Source organism: Falco cherrug, chromosome 5, assembly GCF_023634085.1.
Source record: "Falco cherrug isolate bFalChe1 chromosome 5, bFalChe1.pri, whole genome shotgun sequence".
Taxonomy (NCBI): domain Eukaryota; kingdom Metazoa; phylum Chordata; class Aves; order Falconiformes; family Falconidae; genus Falco; species Falco cherrug.
This window is the reverse complement of record NC_073701.1, coordinates 35,772,966-35,793,832: the sequence shown is the minus strand read 5'-3', so window position 1 is coordinate 35,793,832 and position 20,867 is coordinate 35,772,966. Positions and strand designations below refer to the sequence as shown.

At 40.6% G+C, this 20,867-nt stretch overlaps 1 protein-coding gene and 1 long non-coding RNA gene across 5 annotated transcripts in view; one reads left to right on the top strand and one right to left on the bottom strand.

Annotated features, from left to right (window-relative positions):
• GRAP2 (GRB2 related adaptor protein 2) overlaps positions 1–20,867 on the bottom strand; it is a 119,159-nt gene that overhangs the window by 38,520 nt on the left and 59,772 nt on the right. The window contains exon 1 of one of the 4 annotated variants that reach the window (XM_005446794.4): positions 2,349–2,553. The exons of the other annotated variants lie outside the window; for them this stretch is intronic. The gene's annotated coding sequence lies outside the window, so the exon portion shown is untranslated. Of the gene's footprint in view, positions 1–2,348; positions 2,554–20,867 lie in introns of those variants that run through there. 4 annotated transcript variants of the gene reach the window in all.
• On the top strand, positions 575–8,312 carry LOC129736167 (uncharacterized). Its single transcript, XR_008732436.1, has 3 exons — positions 575–703; positions 3,046–3,142; positions 5,508–8,312. It is a non-coding gene; the product is annotated as an uncharacterized LOC129736167 (long non-coding RNA).

Below are 20,867 nucleotides of genomic sequence, written 5' to 3'. Positions count from 1 at the left end.
TTTATGGATACTGTTTGCACTGACTTGAATATGGCTTGCAGCCAGACCTGAGCTTCAGATCAAGTGTGTGACAATTATTAGATTGTGTATAGCAATTTCAGGAACTGAAAGAAGACAGAGTAGCTATGTTCCTCTTAAACCAAAACCAGACTCTGGAGAGAAGGGAGAAAGGCAGAGAAAGACAGGGCCTTATTATATTATACAAACAAAAGAAAGTAAAATGAGCCCCAAAGACATAGCCATATCAACTGCTGATAGCAATATTTCATTACTGATAAAACATACAGCATTTTCTCAGCTGCAGTGGGTAGGGCCTTCTGACTATTATCAGAGACGGAACTTGCCAGTGTGTGTATTTTATGGTATATACCTTACAGCTCCACTAAGAGAAGAATTTCGAGTGAAAATACCGTTAAGGGAAGAAACATAGTAAAGGGAATGAAGATCATTTTCATTATGTCAGGCAGTAAAACCAAAAGAGACTGCCTACAGCAGTAGTTTCAGACCTGTGGCTTAATAGCAACCTCTTGCTGGCCAAACTTTCAGATACTGCCTGTGGCCACAGAGAGCTGCTGTCAAGCTGCAAATTGGTGGGGAGGGCAAAGTATAGCATTGTACAGACAGAGGACATTACAACCTCACTGCCGTTGCCCTTGAATCAGAAAAAATGGAGAGCAGTGGCATATGGTTGCAAGAGTAGAAGGTAAGTGTGGGGAAGAAAAAGAAATTCTGGGTGATTAGGTAAAGGAAGACAAAGTTCGAAGTGATGTCTGTTATTAGAGTAATGGCTATAACCTGTAAAAACAAGACAAGCTTGCAGACACGCTATACTTTTACAAACTAATGTAAGCAGGTATAAGAGATCAGGACAGACAGCTAACTTGAGAAGCAGAGTCCTGGTTCTCTGGCAGTTGTACAAAATTATACCTTGTGAAAGACAAATTTTTGTTTTGCACAGGCAGATCATTCATTTTTAGGAGATGTGTGCAGAAGGGAGAGGTAGAGTTGAAACAACTTCAAAATCCAGAGAACAAAACTAAGCTTAGACGTGTACATTTCACATTGCCTATCCATCCATCTCCAGGTTATTCTGCTTTCTTGGTAAAAATGGGAATGACACATAGCACTATTTGGTGTTTAAACTCTTTTCTGTGGGATTGCAAGTTTGGATGCAACAAAGAAACAAAAGTAAATGTCGCTAGATAGAAAAATAAGGGGATTGCTTCACTGGAACACCAACAGCATTTTTTCACCCAGAGCCTAGTAAGGGAAAATGTTTTCTCCATATCTTTTCCACAACTCATTTCACTGTCACATCATAGCCAGGGTTTATGCCCTGTTCAGAAAACTGGGAGCAGAGGCTAAAGCATGGGTCTTACTCTCCTTCCACTTACAAGTGGATGACTGGCATTGCTAGCTGCATCAGCTACAGTCTTCCATGCCAAAACATAACTGGTGGGCAACTCTCTCTCATCCCAAAAGCCAGTTTCTCCTGGCTCAGTCATTATAAAACCTTTCTTCTCCAGATCAATATGAATGTGACAGCTTCTCCTGCTGCTGAAGCAAGTTTAGATTATTATTTTTTCTAAGAAAATTTTGTGCTGATATAGTGCTACTAAATGCTGTCTTGGAGACTGATATCCTTTTGCTCAGAGGTTAACTGCAAGACAAGTAAAGTATTATGAACTCTCTCTATGCACACAAGCATACATGAAATACACAGAAACCTTGCCATGCAGCTCCATAGCACTCAATTCTAAAGAAATGTCTCATAGCAGTACTGCATATTATAGTTACAATGCATTAAAAAGCTTTAAAATAACATCAAAAAGCAGTTGAGGAGAAATTACATTCATGCCTGGCCTCTTGAGACCCCACCACATTCCACAGGAGACACCAAAAAGAGGGTCAATGATGCCAGATCTACAGTTGCCAGAAGCATTTTTCTTTCTAGGCATCTTGCCCCAGTCAGTATTATCACACTGGGTGTCTGAGAGAGACAATAGTCTGATCTCTGTCTGAGCAACCTTAAAGTTTCTGGGAAATCTGGATATCTTTTTGCTTCTGACTTAAAAAAAACCAAAACCCAAACCATAAAAAATCCCCATTTATTATTTTCTTTGCTCTGTTCCTATAAATACCCTCCTCCTGAGCACAGTCCTGATCCCCCATTGACAAGGAGAAAAATGTGATGCACCCGCAGTAGAAATGAAAACACATTAAACCTTGAGGCTTGCAGCTAAGACCTTCCTTGCTTAACTCTGCACAAAATGTGATGCTAATTTAGCCAATGCATCTACCCTTAAAACTTCATAGTGAAAGAAGCAAGCAACTGAGCAGATCTGTACCTTTGCGGCAGATGGTTGCACTCTGCTCGTTCAGGATCTATGTTGAGACAAAGCAGTGGGGAATGGCAAGAGTCTCATAATAACCAACTTGTCTCCTGTCTTCAGTGCAAGTACTTAGCAAGGGCCGAAGTCTGCGGAGCCATGCAGTACACACAAGTCTTCACAATGGCATCGTTGCCTATCCCTCATGAAGCACAGTCAATCAAGCTGGCGGGGCACAAACCACAAACCACGCAGGAACTCACAGGCGTGGTAGTTTACTGAGCTGGGTGTGGGGCTCAGCTTAGTGTGGTTTTATTCTCTTACTGCAAGGCTTACAGTTGCTCTAGAGCAGTTTTTCCTAAATGCTACAGCTGTTTGCTGCTTCAGCAGCATGCCATGTGCTGGGGCACCCCATGACTTGCTCAACGCTCAGTTATTTACGGTATCTATCTGGAAAGCACTGGCCCCTTTGGACACAAGTACTCATTCCCAGGAATAAGCCATCAAAAGTCTCCTAAAATGTGCCCTTTTCTCTAATATGGGGTGACAGTGGTGGTCATAAGCTATCAGCATTTCAATTTGTGCAGCACCTCTCCTGCCACACATCCCATTTGACATGACAGAGTCCACAGGTGTATGCACACAGTGTACCCACAGAGAAGCAATCTCTGTGGCAAACACAGGCAAATACAAAGACCATCGTGTGCTTCTGCAGGCACAGGCCAAGAGGGAGTTGATACAAGCAGTCTGGGATTTCATCAGAGTCCGCAATTAGCAAACCAGAAGGTTGTCTTCAAGCTGTGAGAAAAGAGGTATGACAACCAGATTCTTATAAGAAGAAAGAAAAGGCACATTTGCCTATTTAGTTGCATCAGTTTAGCCACTAGCACAGGCGCATCATGGAAGGCCGGTGGCCTGGACAGAGGGACCGTGATCTACCCAAAGCAGTGATGATTTATACGGCCAACACCCATACTATGGCACTTTCAGGTGGCAAAATATCTATGGACCACGTAAATGCCTTAAAAACAAAACTAGAATTAAGGCTTTCTCCTCAGGTGATTAAAGGCTGAAAAGACACTGCTGTGTTACTGCACTAAGCTGTCTCCCCCACACCCCTGCCCGTTGCCCTGCATGCCACCCCTACAGGAAATGGCGGGGGCCGCCCACCCCTCGCAGCACGGGCTGAAAGCAGGGAGGGGTGGGGCTTGCAGGATGATTGACAGTCCCTCTGAATGCAAGGACCCTATGGGGGAAGGGAGGGCTGGTTGAGAGCATTCAGATTGGGTTAGGAGAGAAAGGGGGTGGGTCTTTGCAGGTGACTGGCAGCAGTTAGACTCTCCCAGGGAAAAGGTTACCTGACAGTCACTGCTAGGTAAGGAGGAGCAGGGACAGGGGAGGGCTGGTCCTGGCAGTGTGAGTCCACCTGTGTGTCCTCACCTACATCAACCCCATTGGTAATTAACTACACACATTAATTACACAGGGGCATGATGCCCTGCGCTCATCCTGTCCCTTCTGAGGCTTGGCTTCCCGAAAGGCTGTTTTGCTCCCTGCCCTCAGAGCTCCAGTCCCTCCTCCTGCCCGAGGGCTGCCAGGGGCCAGCAGGGCCCCCGTGGGAGAAGGGACATGGATGATTGGAAAATCCGTTGCTGCTGGAAAGCAGAAAGTCCCCTTAGGAAACGCAGCCCTGGCGCTGGCCCATGGGCTGCCTGGTACTGTGCCTGCAGCTGCCAGCACCAGGCATTTCACAGGAAAAAGGAACTGACATGAAGTGAAATTTCTCCCTGCAGCCATCACTCTAAGACCACTCTAAAATCGTAGCCTAAAAACATGAACTAAATTCTGTCTGGTAGACTGTAAGCCAGGAAAGGACCATTTGCTGCAGCAGAAATAGATTCATAAATTACTGAGTTCTGGAGCCAGTGAGATCCACACACCCTGATTTCTCGAAGCCACTTTTCTTGACTTTGTACCTGTTTGAGGATGTGGATGGAATTCCATTTCCTTGAGTATGGTTCAGAGCCTGGCCAAGTGGTCCATGCTTTTTCCAGCCTGCTGCTCAGAAAAAAAATGTTTTAACTCCTAATTATTGTTGACTTTGAAGAACAAGCAGCCAGATTGATCGGGTTCCATCTGTGTCCCTCAAAAGAGTGCAGGTGTTACAAAGAGAAATGGGCAAAATATGACTGATAATATTGAAATATCAAATCTTGAAAAGAAGTATTCTTAGTAATATCTTTTGTCCAAAAGGTTACAGAGAAGGATTAAGCTGTTTTGTGAATTTCTATCAAATTACTCCTTTGCCATTTTTAATGGTTGAAGTATTTCCAATACCAAATTTTCTGATTTTTCATCTTTACACTGCTCTCAAAATATACTTTGCTTTGAATAAACAGGTAAAACCACCTGAAACAATAAAAAATATTTTTGGGCAAAACACAACTTTCCATTTGGTCAAAAATAATATACTCTTTGCTATTCAGCCAAAAATATTTTTTGTTTTGCATTAGAGACATCAATCTTGTAAGCAAACTGCAAATCAGTTATATATGCAGCATTGCAGCACTAATCACACAGAGCTGGCTCAAGAACAGAGGCACAGAATGCAAGAATCAAATGTTGACGTCTTGTCTACTAACACTAAGACCTAAACTGTTTGGCTTCATTTATATGACATGATTTGTCTAAACATTAACTGACAAACAAAAGCAAAAGACAAGAAATTAATGTATTGCTATATTCAGGCTTCAGGCCTTTGTAATCTCAATTACTTGATTTAAATATTATTTAAATGCAATCATCTACTAAATTTTATATTTCAGTCATCAAAATCTGGGTATTTCTGTTGTTTTGGGTTTTTTTATTATTTTTGTCCAAGGAGGATCTTTTAGGTTAATAGCTTGTTTTAGTTATGATCCAACTATTTTGACATGTTTTTTATCTCTAGTACACATCCCTTTTAGTGTCTTAGATTACTGGATAAATAACTACATCTGAGCATTAAGAGTATATGATTTGTCAATGTAGAAGTCCTGTCTGGTATTGCCCCCCAAATACTTGTATTGTAATGCCACGTTACTGTAATACATTCTTTTTTCACCTCTGAAATATTCCTGAGCTCCTGAAGTGAGGGAAAAGTATTGAGCTGGCATTGTTCTTTTTGTATGCATATAGAACTTCAAGCTGACGCTCCTGAACTTTTCAACACTTGCTAAAAACAAAGAAAGAAGGAAGCACAGCAAAACCTTCAAAATTGTAGACCAACAAAAGTCAAACCAAGTGGGGAGCCAGCTAAGGAAAACACGGGTACTAACTTTTTGGTTAAAGCAAGCTATGATTGCATGAGAATTATCTAATCCATGTGTAAACCAAAGCAAATCGATGTATGCTGCCATATAACCGATGTCACAGTGCAACTCTGACAGAGAGAGAGAGAGAGAGAGAGAGAAATATACAAAGGCAAAAGAGGAATCTCATGATTGAAGTTTTTAATAGCTTCATTGAAACACATGATAAAATCACTTTCTCTCAGCAGGAGAGAGGCAGATAAAAATGGACTCTATTTGAAGTGCAAACAACAAAGAGACACAGGGACTTGTAAAACATACATCACCCTCCTCATAAAGATCCCCCTTTCTCTCAGTTCCAAGCATTTGCAACAGTCTCTCCCTGTGAAATCTTAATTAAACCAATATATTTCCCATCTAAGTCATTTGAAGATGAGTGTAGTTTGATAAAAAGCTTAATTAGCTCTATTCTTTAAAAAAATAAAAGGTACCATTTTGATCTTTTCCTTGAAATTCATGCCTATCCTTACATTAAAAATATCCCTCAGTCTGGACTGTGGTAGCTAGCAGAAAGGAGAAGCACGCTCATAAATGGGGGTGTGGGGAGGGGGCTTAGATGGAAAACAAACATTTATTATGAATTTTAATATTTTTATCTTTTGTTCTTATAGTGTATTACAGATTGTCTCCCTTCTTGAGGCTGTGTGTTTGTCGGGGCTTGAAATCAAATTAATACATGATGAAGGTGGACCCTTCTCTGGTGACTCAGCTGGGAATTGCACAGAAATCTACCCAGGCTGATGGTAAAAAATAAAAGGGAGGGAGGGGAACAGGAACATCTCATAAAGCTGTGAAATGACAGTTCACAGGCATAATTTAAATCATTTGGAGGCTGCATTCCCTTTTTATGCTATTACTGCATTGACTAAAATACACCTCCTACTGAGTATACCAGCTGTGAAAGCTAACAGATCCATGCCGATAGGTCTAGAAACACTGTTGTTACAGTTTAGTGGAGCAATTCACAGACAAATGGAAGCTCTTGTTCTAATTTCTTCACCTCTCTGCTCTTGTTTAGAGCCCTTTGAAAATTCTGTAGACAGAAGGGTTGCAATGGATTGACACGAAACATTTCCTTCCCTTCTTCCTAGTTGCAGATGTTGTCCTTCAGCTATAATACAACTTTCACTGGATCTGACATTTGCATTTGGATCTTATAATAGGTGTGATCAAAATGCTAGCTACAGTAGCACCATAAGTCAACAGGTGTGGTTTAGTAGTTGAAGGTGTTAGGCTACATTTAAACAAGCTTACTGGAAAATAACATTATCCATTTCTTCTTTTACTTGCTAGTGCTTTCCATGTTCTTGGTAGACTTTTCATTGTGAAACACCTGAATATGGTGTTTTCAACATAAAAATGTCAAAGCACTTAATTATTATGGCATATATTATTGAGTAAAACTAAGCCACTTTCCTTCTAGTTTGGAGTCAAGCTGTGGTCTTGTCAAAAGGAGAGGCTAGGCATACTCTCTGTATTTTCTCCTTAGGTCTGTAAATGGTTGCTGTACTTTTGGTTAAAGAACAGTTGAATGGAACCAAAAGGCTATTGCAGAAAGCAGTCTCCACTGTCTTCCTGTTCATTAATTTTGCTGCCATGGAATCCCAGTGTTGTCTGTCTTACACAGATAAGAAAGAGAGAATGAAATTATTTCTGTCTCTGCTTCTTTCTCCAGAATTTTGAATGATATCATAGAATTATTTGGAAAAGAATCAAGTTGAAAAGACCTTTAAGATCATCAAATCCAACCATTAACCTAACACTGCCAAGTCCACCGCTAAACCATGTCTCTAAGCACCACATCTATGCATCTTTTAAATACCTTCAGGGGTGGTGATTCAGCCACCTCCCTGGGCAGCCTGTTCCTATGCTTGACAATTCTTTCAGTGAAGAAATTTTCCTAACATCCAATCTAAACCTCCCCTTGTGCAAGCAACTTCAGGCCATTGCCGCTTGTCCTATCACTTGTTACTTGGGAGAAGAAACTGAGTACAACCTCCTTTCAGGGAGCTGTACAGCGCAATAAGGTCTCCTCCAAGCCTTCTTTCTCCAGGCTTAACAACCCCAGTTCCCTCAGCCACTCCTCATATGACTTGTTGTCTAGATCTTTCACCAGCTTTGTTTCCCTCTTTTAGACACTCTCCAGCACATCGATGTCCCTCTTGAAGTGCGGGGCCCAAAACAGAACACAGTATTTGAGGTGCAGGCTCACCAGTGCAGAGTACAGGGGGACAATCACTACCCTGATCCTTCTGGCCACACTGTTTCTCATACAAGCCAGGATGTTTCTGGCCTTCCTGGCCACATGGGCACACTGCTGGCTCATATTTGGTTGGCTGTTGACCAGCACCCCAGGTCCTTTTCTGCCAGGCAACTTTCCAGACACTCTTCACCAAGCCTGTAGCATCGTGTGGGGTTATTATGACCCAAGTGCAGGACCTAGCACTTGGCCTTGTGGAAGGTCATACAATTCAGCTTCAGCCCATTGATCCAGCCTGTCCAGATCCCCCTGTAGAACCTTCCTACCCTCAAGCAGATCAACAGTCTAGGAGAATGCTGTGGGAAATGGTGCCAAAAGCTTTGCTAAAGCCTAGGTAGACCACATCCACAGCCTTTCCCTCATTCACAAAGTGCATCACCTTGTCATAGATGGAGATCAGGTTAGTCAAGCACGACCTGCCTTTCATAAACTCATGCTAGCTGGGCCTGATCACCTGGTTGTCCTGTACATGCCATGTGATGGCACTCAAGACAATGTGCTCTATAACCTTCCCTGACAGCAAGGTCACACTGACAGGCCTGTAGTTCCCTGCATCCTCCTTCCAGCCCTTCTTGTGGATGGGAATCACATTTTCTAACTTCCAGTCGACCGGGACCTCCCTGGTTAGCCAGGACTGCTGATAAATGATAGAAAGCAGCTTGGTGAGCGCTTCCACCAGCTCCCTCAGTACCCTCGGGTACATCCCATCCAGCCCTGTAGACGTGTGTGTGCCTAAGTGGTGTAGCAGGTTGCTGACCATTTCCCCTTGGATTATGGGGGCTTCACTATGCTCCCCAGCCTTGCCTTCCAGCCCAGGGGGCTGAGTACCCAGAGAACTACTGGTCTTACTTTCAAAGACTGAGGCAAAGAAGGCATTACATACCTCAGCTTTTTCCTCACCCTTTGTCACCGTTTGCTCCTGCATCCAATAAAGGCTGGAGATTCTCCTTAGCTCTCCTTTTGTTGCTAACATATTTAGAGAAACTTTTTAAAATGTCTTTTACAGTAGTAGCCAGATTAAATTCTAGCTGGGCTTTGGCCCTTCTGATTTTCTCCCTGCATAACCTCATGACACTTCTGTAGTCCTGAGTTGCCTGCCCCTTTTCCATTTTCTCCTGTGTTCCAGCCAAAGCTCTCTGTTCAGCCAGGCTGGTGGTCTTCCCTACTGGCTCATCTTTCAGCCCATAGGGACAGCCTGCTACTGCACCTTTAAGATTTTCTGCTTGAAAAATGTCCAGCCTTCCTGGACTCCTTTGCCCTTCAGGACTGCTTCCCAAGAGACTCTGTCAACCAGACTCCTGAACTGGCCAAAGTCTGCCCTCCAAAATTCCAAGGCAGCAGTTCTGCTGACCCCTCTCCTTACTGCTCCAAGGATCGAAAACTCTTATCACTTTGTGATCACAGAATGTTTAGGGCTGTAATGGACCTCTGGAGATCATCTAGTTAAAACATCTGCTAAACAGGTTCACGTAGAGCAGTTGCACAGGATTGTGTCGAGGCAGGTTTTGTGTATCTCCAGAGAAGGAGACTCCACAACCCCTCTGGGCTGCCTTTTCTAGGTGCTTTGTCACCCTCAAAGTAAAGAAATTCTTTCTCATGTTCAGATGCAACTTCCTGTGTTTCAGTTGTAGCCTGTTGCTCCTTGTCCTGTCACTGGACACTACTGAAAAGAACCTGGTCCCATCCTCTTGACACTCACCCTTAAGGTATTTGTAGAAATTGGTAAGATCCCCTCTCAGTCTTCTCCAGGATAAGCAGGCCCAGCTCTCTCAGCCTTTCCTCATAAGGGAGATGCTGCAGTCTCCTCATCATCTTTGTAGCTCTCCACCAGACCCTCTCCAGTCTGGAGAGTCCCTGTCTCTCTTGAACTAGGAAGCCCAGAGCTGGACATGGCACTCCAGATGTGGCCTCACCAGGGCAGAGTAGAGGGGGAGGATCACCTCCCTTGACCTGCCGGCCACACTTCTCCTCATGTACCCCAGGATCCCACTGGTATTCTTGGCCACATGGGCACACTGCTGGCTCATGGGCAACTTGCTGTCCACCAGGACTGCTAGGTCTTCCTCCATGGAGCTGCCTTCCAGCTGGTCAACCCCCAGCCTGTGCTGGTGCATGGGATTATTCCTCTCAAGGAATTACACTTGCCTTTGTTGAACTTCATTAAGTTCCTGTCTGCCCAATTCTCCAGCCTGTCCAGGTCTCACTGAATGGCAGTGCAGCCTTCTTGTGTATTGACCAGTTCTCCCAGTTTTGTATCATAATCAGACTTGCTGAGGGTACACTATGTCCCTTCATCCAGGTCATTCATGATTAAGTTGAACAAGACTGGATCCAGTACTGACCTCTGGAGAACACCTCTAGCTACAGGCCTCCAGCTAGGTTCTGTGCTATTGAAGACAATTCTGTTGGCTCTGCCATTCAGCCAGTTCTAAATCCACTTCACTGTCCACTCATCTAACCCATGCTTTCTGGGCTTATGTATGAAGATGTTAATGGGAGACAGTGTCAAAAGCCTTGCGGAGGTCAAGGCAGATAACATCCCTGTCTACCAGCCAGTCACCATAGAAGGTGGTTAGGTTGGTTAGCCACAATCTCCCCTTGGTGGATCCATGTTGACTACTCTTGCTAACCTTCTTTTCCTCCACATGCTTAGAGATGATCACTCTGCCCAAGACGGCCTCCAGCCATCACATCACCCACAAGTCCTTCTCTGTTCACAAACAACAGGTCCAGCGGGGCGCCTTCCCTAACAGGCTCCCTCACCAGCTGTGTCAGGCAGTTATCTTCCACACACTCCAGGAACCTCCTAGACTGTTTCCTCTCTGCTGTATTGTATTTCCAGCAGATATCTGGTAAGTTGAAGTCCCCCATGAGAACAAGGGCTAGCAAATGTGAGACTTCTCCCAGCTGATTATAGAAAATTTTGTCTGCCTCTTCATCCCGGTTGGGTGGTCTATAACAGACTCCCACCATGACATCTGCGTTGTTGGCCTTCCCCCCGATCCTTACAACACTCAACCCTTTTGTCACCAACATTAAGCTCTAGACAATCAAAACACTCGCTAACATATAGGGCTTCTCCTTCCTTGCCCATCCCTTCTGAAGAGTTTATAGCCATCCACTGCAGCACTCCAGTTGTGCAACTCATCCCACCTTGTTTCCATGATGATATATCATAGTTTTCTTGGTGCGCAACGGCTTCCAGTTCCTCGTGCTTGTTGCCCCTGCTGGATGCATTGGTGTAGATGCACCTTGGTTGGGCTATTGATCCTGCCACCTTTCGGGGGGGTGAAGCCCTAATTTCTAATTCATGTTAGAACTGTTACATTTGCAGAAGTGTGTTGAGTTTTCTAATTTGGACAATAGAATAAGCACCACGAGAAATGTCTGGTGTCACTTACTGACTCTAGATGTAAAATGAATATTTATCTATGGCACTCAGGAGGCACATGAAGAACTTTATGAAAAATTATTCTGATGCTAAAGTAAAAGTCAGAAAAGCAACGTCTAACCATTCTTGGGGTCCCCCAAGCTCACTAATTTGAGACATCAGTGAACTAACATACAGTGCAGTTTCTCTTTCTGAGATTATGCACATGGTATGATGGATGAATGACTGCAGAAAGAACTGGAGGCATGTGTGTAAGTGCACACAGTTGGATTATTTTATAAATAATGGATCAGAGAAAGTCAGACACCAATGTCAACAGGGCTTCTTCAATACTGAGACAGTGAAGAATTTTCATTGTGTGGGTAACACTGTACGGAATCAAAGATGACTTGAGAAGGCCTGTCAATTAAAATTAGGAAGTTTGGGGGGGATTATTTAAACTAATTTCTCAAGGAAAGATAGCAAGTAATCACAGCTCCACAAAGACATCAGAAAAAGAGTAAGGAAATGCAAGTTTTCTATGTTATTTTCAGAAAAAAATACTTAAAATTACCAACACCTTTACAAGTAAGAACTTAGGAAAAATTACATCACTGCTGACTTAGGCTTACATATCAGTGGAAACATTTTTTAATATGAAGAGAGATGAGATGAAACGCTGAAAATTGAAAAGAAATTGCCATCCATTTGGTATTTCCAAAAATTAGTGGCTTGAAAATAAGCAAGACAAACTAATATTTCCTGGTTCTAAAATACATATTGAAATAGACTGGGGCTGATACTGCTCTTTCATAGCTGTATTTTCCTACGTTAATGAAGGAATTGCACCAGAGAAGACAGACAGATTCTGTGTATACAAGTTTCTAGTTACACGAGTACTACTAAGACAATAGGGTAATTAACTTGGCTGCTCAAAGCAATGATAGTCCAGTCAACCTAAGTTACTAAGCAGCACCACAGGTGCATGTCAGTTAGGAAGCAAGTACTGAAGCACTTTCAGCTAGTGGGTTTGCTCATTCTGCAGTTCTAACAGATGCTGCTGGTAGAAACAAGTTGGTTTTGAAGCAAATGTGATTTTGCCAGGAAATTGTACTAAAATGCCATAATGCACATAAAAGCACTACAATAGTGTACAGGGTCCGGCAAAAGGCCCATCTGGCCCAGTGCCCTCTGTCTGGGAGTGCCAGTAAGATCTATTTACAGGAAACGGGCAGGAAGAAAAGAAACAAAATGAGCTTTCTCTTGACATTCCTTCCAGAAATTGTTCCCTGCAACAATCCAGGGACTTGTTGAGCCAGAGAATGTATTTGAACAATTATATTTGAGAGCCACTTATTTTCTGTAAATGTCTCTATTTACGTTTTTGCCCTTCACTACACTCTGTGGCAATAAATGCTACAATTCACTAAATGCACAGTATGGAAGAGTAATTCTTTCTTTTTTAAAAAAAACTACTACCCCATAATATTGGTAACATAAGTTTGTTCCTCCTGGAGAAGTTAGGTTGCACTGACTTGATGGACTTCAAGTCAGTAGTTCAATGAAGTTTAAAGACAAGACTTAATGTTTACCACTCAAACATCTTCACCATTCACATTCAGTAACTTTTACTATTTCATAATCAATCAAATTTGTTGATAAAATTTGTAGTTTAGGAAACCTATAACAGCATATAAAAGCTGGTATCTTTATTTTCAATATCTTCTCTAGACATTGTTTCTAGTTCTGAACCTGCAAGAGGTTCTTGATAATTACTGTCTAACATCTTTATAGTGAAAAGAAGTGGAAATGCCAATCAATTCACAGTAGAAAGGCATCCACGCTACAAAGACAATTATCCAGTTCATATAAATTATTCCACCTGCTGACAATCCCTGCAGAGACTCTGAATGTAAGAGGGGCTATGGAAAGTGAACTTCCTATTGTTCATCCTATTGTAGAGTGTTTCTTCTTGCACATTACTGACACGCTGATGGAAGAACAAGAGTAATGTTTTATTCTTGCCCATATGGTAACTGGTATCTACTAGATAGAAGAACTGGGTATTTTAGATATTGTAATCTGGCGTGTTATATGAGAATTCAGATTTTGAAAACTACTTTTTTTTAAAGAAAATAAAGAATGAAGCACAAGCAGAGCACCAGAGTCTTCATTCAAAAAGAAATCAAGGTAGTTGATGCCTATATTTTCTATATGTTAAACTTTTTAAAAATTGAAATGAAATATCCTGGAAAAATTATCAGAAAGTCAAAGTCAGAGATACAATCTTCTTTTCTCTCCCCCTTCTTCACTGAAAATGCAGCACTCTCAATTAGAAGTAGGGTTATTTACATAGAACACAGTATTGCTCATCAAGTCAGTTTGCATTCTGGGGAACAAATAGATGGATTACAGTGTTATGTATAAATTTATTCCTGCTGTAGTGATCCATGAAATTGCAGTTAATTTTGCTGAAATGGACCATTATATTTTTAAGTAGAAGTGAAAGACAATGAGAAAGAAGGGGTAAACTGCTAGGAACTGAACTTCAAATACAAGATTAAATTATTAGTAGGCACATAGCACTGCTGGGAACAGCGTGAGCTGCTAGATGAAGCCACTGACCTGTTGGCATTCAGACGCAACCAAGTATCCACCTTGCCATAGTAAATTAGATGAATTATTGGTAGTGATGGGCCTGTCACGTTGCACATTTGTGTCCCCAAGTGATGTATGGGAAAGTGAATTCCTGCTGATACAAGCTCCATGCAGCTCCTACTGGGTCTGAGGTGCCAACAGCATGCATCTGTTCTGTGCAATGAAATAATTGCATTGTGCCACTTCTATAGTACAGCTGTGCATAATGATTTTGCTTGTTGATGATGAGATAAATTCAAGACTATTTAATGACTGTATAAAAATCTGGGGGCTATGAGATTAAGCTAAGGAAAACTCTTAACTATACCATAAGAATTTACATTTCAATGCCCTTTTTTCCTCTCTCAGCAAAAGGTGGCATGTGCTTCCACCTCATCACTGCTTAACTTGTAAGTAGTATGTAGTTTCATCTGGTTTCAGAATGAGTCAGAAAAAACAACTAACATCTGGTTGCTCAGCTCTAAGAGGTGTGTCACTGTCTTAACTAGCTATTGCCCTGTACCTGGGTTTTGATAAGTGACAATAAATTCAGTCTTATTCCATCTTATTTGTAAAATAAAATATCTTAACTTCAAAAGCCCTCTGAAAAGCAGCTTGAAAGCCCTGTACTCATTAATGATGAGAAGTAAATACCAGCTGCAACTCTAATTAATTTGTCCATCAGGTCAGTCTATTTAGGACATGCCAGACCAGAATTCATCAGTGTGACACTACAGGGACAGCAAGAGCATTATCATGCCCCATCCCTGGCAATGTTCAAGGCCAGGCTGGATGTGGCTTTGAGCAACCTGGTGTAGTGGAAGGTGTCTTTGCCCATGACAGGGGGATTAGGACTAGATGATCTTCAAGGTCCCTTCCAACCCAAACCATTCTATAATCTGAATCTATAATCAGATTTAGTGCTTGAAAAACTTACCATACAACAGCAGAAGGGAATGAAAGAGAAAAACTAATACACAGAGACGGTGATCTTGGTACTGAATTTTCAGGTTTCTAATTCTAAGGAGGAAACCAGAGGTCTTTCAATGTCTGCAACCTATCTCTTGAGGCATTCTGTAGCATACGTTAATATTTCTGCTCAGGATGCCAATCTGCCTTATCTTCCCTTTCCTATGGTTTCTGACATCATCAGAAGAAGTAATATGACAAACAGGCATCAAGATAACTAAAACATAACTAGATGTTGTATCTCCTATATTATATTGTACCCTAAGAGGGCTAATATCAAAGGCTGTTCATCAACATTGTGTTTCTCTCAGCTCCTACCAGAATTTCCTGATTCAGACAAACTTCAACCTAAACAGCTCAAGCTTAGATTTTAAGAATATATTCTTAATTATTGCTAATAATTGCTTTTATTATATATATAATTAAATTAATAATTGCTAATAATAATAAGAATATATGCTAAAACTTCAGCTGATTAAAAATGAAAATGCTTTCCATGGTAAAAAAGTACTATCTGTTAAAAATAAATGTTAAAAATCCATGCAATGCAAAAAGTAAAAACTGTAAGTCAATGGTTTTAGAAAAAGTGGGAAATGGAAGCATTCAGGAATAAAGTAATGGGTCTGTTACAGTACTTGCTTGCGGAGTCACAAATAGGGTTGTATTGTGGATGTTTAAATATAGCAAACATTTTTCTGTCTCAGTCTGTTTGCCTATTGTCTTAGGTACAACCTGGTTTGACCAAAAGATTTCATTCAAAACTGGAATAGCAGGGTCTATTGACAGTCTTAAAATAGTTTGAAAGAAAGTGCATTGGAATCCTGAAACCAAGAAAAAGAATTGCTTTGGGTCAAGCCTGAGGTGCCTGTGCAGAACTTGGAAGAGAGCATCAGTAGGGGAATAGCAAGTAATCAGTTTAATGGACTCTTGTTCAGACTGTGCAATAGCATTGGGTCTGAAAAGTATGGAGACCAATACTAGAAGAACAGGTATGCTGTAGAAACTGGAGATTAAATGCTCTGAAAAGGTGGGTTGAGATCAACAGAGTGGTTACACTGGTTGATTTGTAACACAGCTTGCTTTATGCTTCATCCCAGCTACAGGTATCTTGCATAATTTAGAGACTACTGGTATTCACACAAACTATATAGGATATATAGCTAAAAGGAGACATTAACACTGGGTTTTAGGCAGGATTCAAAAAAGTCCTCCACTTTCCAAGTGGATCACTACTTTCAGAATAAAATGTCAGATGATATTCACTGTGAAATAACATGGGAATAAGATGACTTTACACGAATGTTAACTAAATCAGTATGGCTCTGTGCCACAAAACAAAGAGAAATTGCTCACTGATAGCATTTTTTCAGTTATTTTGGTACAGCTTTTACATATCAGATATCACAGAGGTCTAAAAAGCATCAAGGCTATTTATTCATGAGTAAATTATTCTACGTAACATTTAAACTATAAAATGAAAGGAGGGGAAACTTCTGAATAATTAAAATTGGTAGGAGTTAATTTTGTTCAGATGGTCTTCTAAAATGCTGTAAACGTAATTTGAGCTGAACTTGCAGTAAGAAACTTCTCTAAAGAAGCCAGTGTTTAATATCAGAAAAAAACTACTCAGATTTTTTGGCTTGTTTTTCTAAGACTTAAATGCCAGCTATTGAATAAAATGTTACAGGACATGACTATTCAAGTTGACATACTGTACAAACCAACCAAAGTCAGCATGTACAGCATTTAGTCTGTTGCTGCACCTTTCACCCTGACCCATCAGTCCTAAATATTTTTGCATTTTAGATGCAGTCAGTATAACATAAAGGACATAATGTTGTCTAGTTTCACCAAGAGAAAAACAGAAGCACTACAATTTTTGGACAGGGTGACAACAAATCTTGTGTGATGTGACAAACTCATTTCAGACAGACAGAAGATTACGTCTGTTTTTAACGGTGGGGATGTATGATCTACTTGCTGCAGCTATTGTGGAGAGAAAGTATATGAAGTCCTTGCTAGGCCTTCCTCTACAATAACATCTAAGATATATTTGCATGGCCAATCCAGGTGCAGGATAGCAGGATGCAACTCCACGTTTGGTTCAGCTATAGCGTATGGTCAACAGTTGGCAGGCATGCTGTGTTTAGGCATTATGAGGTCTTCAAACACCACTTAAATTTCCATACCATATGTACTGTAATATCTAATCACCATGGGAGTAAAGTCTAATGTTTCAGCACAATTTATTTGTTGGCTGATAAAAAAATCAGCTAACATGCAAAATGCTATATGTGACTTGTGTTTGGTTGGGTTTTTTTAACCAAGACAGAGAAAACCACTATAATCTGCAGATTTTCTGCATTCTACCTCCCAGGCTTGCTTCCTCCTTCTCACTAGACAGGAACTGTAGACTTTTCCCTCTTCCAGAAAATGTAAACATTTTCAGACAAATAGTGTTAGCTGAACTCTCTCTCAAATGTTTGGAACATAGTATAGCTCCTAACAGAAGACACTTTAGAAATTAATTTTATATGGGAGATTAAATCATCCTGATACAAAAGAAATTCCGAACAGCTTATGTTTTGGGTTTTTTGGGGGGTTGTGGTTTTGTTTGGGGTTTTTTTTGCATTTCAGTAGTTCCATATTGCAATGTTAGTTTCAAACAGACTTGCATGGGAATCGCTGGAATCTTTGATACAATTAGATATTTTTCCCCCCTACTGAATTCTGTTCACAGTTAACTGGGGAAATATAATAATCATAACAAAACTAAGAAACTGAAGAATCAAGTTGCCTCCAGTGTGTGCTCCACAATGCCTTAAAGAATACGTATCTCTCACTTGTAATCCCATAACCTTTTCTTTTCAAAGCAAATTGACGCTGAAAGGTACAACTGTGTAAGCTCTTCACAACACAGCAAAGGGAGGTATTTTTTTCTCATTACAATTGCCATGACTATGTGCAATAATGCAAATATATTCAAATTTCAAAAGGGAATCATCCTATTCCTTCCTCTTAGCTCCAGCTATGCACTTGTGCAGGAAGTTATAGTCATGTAACCCCAGTGGAGAGCCTAATAAATTTTAGAAAGATTAATTTTTTTTTCCAGTCTAGCTTCCTTAATCTCATGGTTGAAGCTCTAGGGAAAAGTGGGCAGGAATCCATGCTGGGGAAGAGGAGAAAAGAAAAGAAGTTGTGAGATTGTCCTCTTCAGTGCCAATCATTGGATGCATTTAGTTGTAGTACAAAATCACACCCTTTTACACAACTCTGGCAATGACAAGACAGTTTAAAGCATATGTAAATTGCACTTCATTTGCATCCACTCTGAGAACATTTTACCTTGCCAAGACTATGTGAAAAACCATAGTGCAAATAAAATGAATACCAAATACACACACTGTTGAATTCAGTTACCTGTAACTTCCTTTGATCAACCGTCTCTGTGGAAAACGTGCTGGATAAGGGCAATTTTATTCTATTTACTGAGAAGTCCTAGAAGGCAGTGAATTTAAACCTTTTTGATCAGTGGAGCCCTAAAGGTTGTACAGTTAAGTTGCAGTCTTCTGCGCAGAAAAAGTAAGCCTAATGATGGTAGTCTCACTTTTCCAAGCTCTTAGATTTCTCAGAAGCCGATGATGCAATTGGTAGATGTATCTTGAAAATTTGGATGAAAGCCTGAGAATCCGTTATTACAAATAAGTTAATATAGCTAATAAAAGTTGCATCAGCTTTTTTCAGTGTTCTACAGGATTTACAACCGGGATGTGCAAGCCCTAGCATAAAAATCTCACTGAACCAAACTGAATGTGGTTAAAAAGACATTCTCACTGGCAGTAACATAAATAATGAAATATGTTCAGATAATAGTGCATGACAACTGTCCCCTTAGGAGGTAGGTAAAAAATGTGGTCAGCTCACCCAGTAATCGCAATGAGAAGAAGTTTTAACAGAGGTAACGCTTTTAGTTGTACAGTCTTAGCTACCTATGTTTAAAAGCTGAAGGAAAACACAAAGTGTGAAAATTTTATTTAAATAACATGATTTTTTTCAGTCTTTGTTTTTAAATATTAGAAATTCCAGTCCAGTTTAAATTCCCTTTGGAGCAATAAAGAGGACATTTTTTTCCTTTTTTATGTCAGCTGTATCTGTGTTTTATCAATCTAAAAGGCTTTAACTTCCTGCAATACAGATTTTAGCATCTTTGCTGGCATACAAGTCTTCTAAGTTTTCATAAAATAACCACATGTGGACAAAGCTCAAAACACAGTCTCAGATTTCATTACAAGTTAAGGTTTCAGGCTTTTTTTAGACTGACCTGTCATCAGAGGTGCCCAGCAAGGGTTAGCTGAAAATGTATTTATAGCATTCTATATGCCTTTAACCAAATCCCAAGAACAAAGGTAGATTTCCTCCACCATAACCAGAACAATATAGCCCTCTCCATCTTTTCTGAGGGGTCTCTCATCAGCTTCTCTCCTTTGGTCGTGAATTATACCAACAGCCCTCCCTTACTGCCTTCTTACCCTGATAGAAGGTTGCATGGTGTTATGGTTGAGTCACTGCGCTGGACAATACAGGCCTACATTATTATTTCTGTCACAGATTTCCTATTTAGTCTTGGACAAATAATCTCTTTATTCCTTCGATGGTAAAATGAGGCTAACACATCTCAAACTCATAAGGATATTCTGAACATCAGTTGATTAGTCATTGTGAGATACTCTGATATTAGAAAACAGATGCTTCAAAAAAGCCAGTAAATATACAGCGATCTTTGATTTCTGGTCTTCCACAGCCTTTTTTTAAAAAAAGCTTTCCACTTAATAAATCCCAGCTGGATAAGTGTTCTTTTTCACTCAGCAGCTCTTGCATTAGTTTTCTAAGGTGGAGCCAATTTTCTTCCCTTCTCCTTTTTGGAGCTTTTTATCCTTTGCTGATTTAGTACAACATATCCTTTCCAAACATATTTATTTGCTGCTTTTTATCCTCATATTCCCAAGTGCCTTTTAAATGCATGTATATAGAAAACTTCAAACAAAGAAATAAGACTGCTGCAGGGATGCCACATAGCAGACAGATAAACAGGCTATTAAATAGTTAGCCATATGTTCCCTTCATGATCATTTGGAACACCCACCGTGGGAGAAATGGGAAAAATACCATATATCCTTTTAAGTGTAATTTGGGATAATTAACCATGGCAAATAATAAGGATTTTGGGATTTGTGTCTCATCCATAGTTGGTTGCAAAGTCAGCATCTTCTATGGTTGGTGTTGTAATGGAAACACAGAGAAGTATTCTACATACTAATTCGTCATGACCCATTTCAACAAAGTTCTACGTGGGGACTCCCAGCTGAGAACTAACAAGGCATGGTCCTAATAGTCTAAGAGAAACATGGAGGTAAGAATCCAGAGTGGGTGCACATACATACAACCTGTGTCAATTTAGAGAACGTTCTACATTGCTATCTATGATTTAGGGAATGCTCTTTCTGCTGACCTTGATTCTGCAATGAAGTCTATGAGGGTTTGCAGTCTTCTCTAGTAAAGACACTGATTCAGGACACTGTCTACATGGAAAAAAAACTATTAAAAGCTTTCATACAGCACAATTTGAAGTAGCCAGCAAAATAACACACCTACACTAAATAACAGCAACATCTTCATTTTCCTTCTATATTTTTTTCACATTTGTCTTAGGAATAAAGATTTCTCTCAGGAAATGGCAATCTTAAAAATTAGTTTTTCAGCTGCTCCCTAGTCTCCTGCTTTGCTCCATGTGTTATGGGGCACATATCTGACACAATGCTGCAATAACTTTCCTTCTGAAGTAGTAACTAGAAGTGGGGGAGGGGATGCTGATCCTGGTTTGCTGCGTACTAACTCATCTGTATAATTTTCACATAAATGAGCAAAACAACCCAGCTTCTTCTATTCCTGTC